Source organism: Chlorocebus sabaeus, chromosome 18 (genome assembly GCF_047675955.1).
Source record: "Chlorocebus sabaeus isolate Y175 chromosome 18, mChlSab1.0.hap1, whole genome shotgun sequence".
In the NCBI taxonomy this organism is placed as follows: domain Eukaryota; kingdom Metazoa; phylum Chordata; class Mammalia; order Primates; family Cercopithecidae; genus Chlorocebus; species Chlorocebus sabaeus.
Genome location: NC_132921.1, coordinates 11582656 through 11587409, shown reverse-complemented (window position 1 = coordinate 11587409; position 4754 = coordinate 11582656). Strand labels below are relative to the sequence as shown.

At 36.7% G+C, this 4754-nt stretch overlaps 1 pseudogene; it reads left to right on the top strand.

The window, feature by feature from the left end:
- The first annotated feature begins 4188 nt into the window (after positions 1–4188).
- LOC119620496 (NADH dehydrogenase [ubiquinone] 1 alpha subcomplex subunit 1 pseudogene) lies at positions 4189–4519 on the top strand (annotated as a pseudogene).
- Positions 4520–4754: the final 235 nt, after the last annotated feature.

The window sequence follows — 4754 nt, the reverse complement described above, 5'->3', positions numbered from 1 at the left end:
TCTCAATGATTCCCCGGCTGTGTGGTTACCCCCAGCTGTTAAATTGCGCCAGCCAAGACCCCAGAGATGGTGGAGCATGTGTAAGACATTCACACTGCTTCATTCTGTGAGCATTGAAAAGTTATTGTACATCACTATGTTTTGAGTACTTAGTTATGCAGCAGTTATAACCAGAGAATGCTCTCCGAAGTCTATTCAAAGGGGTAGTAGTTAGCATTGGGGATGAAATCCAGTCAAGACTGAAGTTGGACATCCTGTCTGTTACTGAGTTTCCTTCCCCTAGGAAAATAGCCACAGTCCTGATGGAACCATGGCATTAACCCAGAGAACCAGGAGAATGAAAAGCTGAGCACCATCAGGGGAGACCTGTTCTTCACTTCTGGAGTCAGTAGGAGAGACTCTTGTTACCTTCCCAGTCACTCCCCACAGAGGTAGGAGAGGAGGCTGTGGAAGTGATGGACTTGTTGTTATTTGAGAAGAAGTGGGGTGTGCTTGGTTCAGCTCATATATTTCTGTTTTCCTCACTGGGGCCCAGCCTGACCACAGAGAACATATGGCCCTGTTTCAGCTGCCCATGTTACACATGTAGGGGGCCTGGCTCACTTAGGGCAAGCATGTGGGGTTGTAGTGTCTTCTTTGACTAGGACTAATTCCGCAAGTCAACTAGGAAGCTTATTCTCTCCTGCCTCCCACACTGTATAGTACCTGCTACAACTCGGTCTGTGAAAACAAAATATTTTGTCCTTCAATGCCCTCATTTAAAAATTAATTTTTAAATGAGGATATAATTGTACATATTTATGAGATACATAGTCATGTTTTGATACATATATAATGTATAGTGATCAGATTAGAGTAGTGAGCATATCTATCACCTCGAATATTTGGTACTTCTTGTGCTGGGAATATTAAAAATTCTCTCTTCTAGCTATTTTGAAATATACTAGAAATTCTCATTAACTATAATCACCCTACTGTGCTGTCAAACACAATAACTTATTTCTTCTATCTAATTGTATTTTTGTACCTATTATCCTACCTCCCTTCATGTCTCCCGCCCTTTTTCAGACTCTAGTAACCATGATTTTGCTTTCTACTTCTATGAGATAAAACTTTTAGACTTTCACATATGAGTGAGAACATATGGTATTTATCTTTCTGTTCCTGGCTGATTTCATTAACATAACGTCCTTCACACTCATTCATGTTGTCCAATGGCCTCATTTCTAATCTCATTTTTATTACTTTCAGAACTCAGGTGGGGATGGGGGGGTACCATTTGTTGGGCTTCTTTAAGATGCCAAGACAATTCTCCTGTATTTATCTCATACATTCAGTCATACTATTTACATGGTCATGTGATTCATCCAACCACAGACAGAGTAGATCTTTACTGTTATTACTAATTTATAGCAAATTTTAAAAACATATGCAATGCACAACATCTTGTCCTAATCCTTAGAAACAGACTCCAGATTTAAGCTTAGAAACCAGTCTTTCAATATGTTACTGCCACATTAAGAGCTTCTTTCAAAAGAGTGAAACTTTGCATAATTTCTGGGCACTTAGAGTTACTTTTACTTTAACTATTTCTGAATGCTATCCATCACATGAGAGGGTGATAAAACATTTGTAGATTACTAAAGAAAATAGTTCCAGTGTTTTCAGCTGGGAATCCTTTTCAATCATAATACATTTCAAAGGGCTGCCAGAAGATTTATTAACTTTTTCTCAGAAATAAATCTTAAACAGTTTGCTACCCAATGTGATATGCTTCTTTCATAATCCAAACCATACTGAGATTGCACAAAAAATGACAAAGTCCCTAGTTACAGAATTCCTGAACAGTGAAATTATGGCTTCAGAGGTAGGAACAGCCCAATATCTTTCATTTCAAGAAAAACACAATTTTCTAACTTTTACCTCTACAGGCAAAAAATTTACTTCTAAAATTCTTTTGAGTCTTACACCTCAGTGTTTAAATTTTATCCCTGCATTAGTATTTTTTCTTTCTTTTTGTCCACACAGATTCTATATCCTTACTGGGTTATCATCTTTTTAAAAAAATATTGACAGTTTTATTAAAATATAAGTGATATATAAAACTGTACATATTTAATGTATACAACTTTATAATCTTGAACATATAGATATTCCCATAAAAATCATTACCATGATCAAGGCAATAAACACATCTATCACCTTATGTAACCACTTTTTATGGTGAGAACATGTGACATAAGATCTCTATTTATTTATTTATGTTTTAATTGACACATCATAACCATACACATTTATGGGGTACTGCGTGATATTTTGATACATGGATACAATGTGTAATGAGCAATTCAGCATAATGAGAACATCCGTCATCTCAACCATTTGTCATTTCTTGGTGTTGGGAATATTCAAATTCTCTCTTCTAGCTGTTTGAAGATACACAGGAAGTTATTAGCTATAGTCATTCTACAGTGTTGCAGAACACTAGCACTCATTCCTTCTATCTAGTTGTAATTCTGTATCCATTAACCATTCTTTCCCTCTTCTCTTTCTCTGCACCCCTTCCTATCCTGTCGTAAGCAGTATTCTATTCTGTAATTCTACGAGATCTTTTTATTTTTTCCTCTCCCACATATGAGAGAGAACACAGAGTATTTGTCTTTCTGTGCCTGGCTTATTTTACTTGACATAATGTTCTGCAGGATTATATCCTGGAAACAAACTTTTAAAGTGCATAATATAGTATTGTTAGCCATAGGCATGGTGTTGTACAGGTTTCTAAAACTTATTCATCTTGCCTCACTTAGATTTTATACCCATTAAGCAACAATTTTCTATCTTCCTGTCTCCATCTAGCCCCGAGCAACTGCCATTCTCTTCCCTATTTCTATGAGTTTGACTATTATAGACACTTTATGTACATGGAATCATGCAGTATTTCACCTTCTATGACTGGTTTATTTCACTTAGCATAATGTACTCCAGATTCATCTGAGTTGTCACATATGACAGTACTTTCTTCTTTTCAAAGTTGAATACAGTGATACACCATTATATGTATATATCACATTTTTTTCCCATTCATCTGTCAACGGACATTAGGTTGTTGGGTTTTGGCCATTGTGAATAATGTTGCAGTGAACATGGGAGTTCAGATGTCTCTTTGAGATCTTCATCTTAATGCTTTTAGTTATATACCCAGCAATGGGATTGCTGAATCGTATAGTAGCTCTATTTTTATTTTTTTGAGAAACCTCTATTCTGTTTTCCCTAGTCATTTCACCATTTTAAATTTCCACCAACACTGTTAGAAGGGTTCCAGTATCTCTATATGCTCACAAATGCTTGTTATCTTTTCTGCTTTTGATAATAGCCTAACAAATGTGAGAAAATATCTCATTGTGATTTTTATTTTCCTTTCCCTGATAATTAGTGATGTTGAGCACCTTTTCATATACTTGATGGCCATTTATATGTCTTCTTTGGAGAAACATCTATTTAAGTACTTTGTCCGTTATTAAACTGGTATGTGTGTGTATGTGTGTGTGTGTGTGTGTGTGTGTGTACGTATATTGCTATTAAGCTGTAGAATTCCCTTATATAATTTGAACATTAACCCCCTGTCTGACTGCCTGAACTAGAGTTCCAGATACAATAGAGGATTTTCTCATTGTTTGCATCCTGATGAGATTAGACCTGAATATAAAATCTAGAGCATGAGCAAACAGGCTGAGTGCTAGGCATCCATTTACTGTCTGATAGTTTTGTAGTCAGCATGGTGACAGAAATTTCCTAATTTGACAGCTTCATACAGCTGTTTTCCCAAAGGAGTAGTTTTCAATTCTTTCATCAGCATTATGGATAGCAACCTCCTCTGTTAGCAACTCTGGCAGCAATGATAGAACATTACCCAAATGCTTTGTAGGTAATAATGTTCTGAAGATATTTCTGGAAGCATAGCCTAAGCCGAGTGCTTTGGCCCTTCCTATTTTGCAAGCTCTTTAGTATGTAGTAAGACATCCCTTTTTCAACCTAGCTAAAGCAGATTCTGTTTTCTGCAATGGAACTCTAACGTGTAAATTATTTATGAAGCAAAAGTATAGCAACATGCATAGGATGATAAACTCCAAATAACTCAGAATAGTGGTTTTGACTGGCAATGTGTGGCAGAGAAAAGCACAGAAGGAGGTAAATGGAATAAGAATGGGGAATGCGACTGGGAAGGGAGCTGAAGCCCGGTCACCTTTCAAGGACCCAGAAGTAGGGTTTTGGCCTAGGTAACGGGGCAGAGATGTGGTTCGAGATTCTCCCCGGACTTGCCAGGGAGAATGGGCGTGTGCTTATTTATTCCAGGAGTGGCTACTGCGTACATCCAAAGGTTCACTAATGGGGGCAAGGAAAAAAGGGTTGCTCATTTTGGGTATCACTGGAATCTGATGGAAAGAGATAAGCGCATCTCTGGAGTTGATCATTACTATGTGTCAAAGGGTTTGGAGAACATTGATTAAGGAAGCATTTTCCTGACTGATGAAAAAACAACTCAGTTATGGCCATCTACCCCTGCTAGAAGGTTATACAGTGTATTATGTAACATGCAATGTATTATGTAGTGCTTAATAAAAATAAAATAAAAAATAAGAATGGGGAATGCAGATAATTTCATGGCATTATTTTTCAATTTTTATTTCTTAAATGATTAGTGAGTGCCTGCATATTTACTATGTCAATTCTTACACTTTTTGTGTATGAGAAAT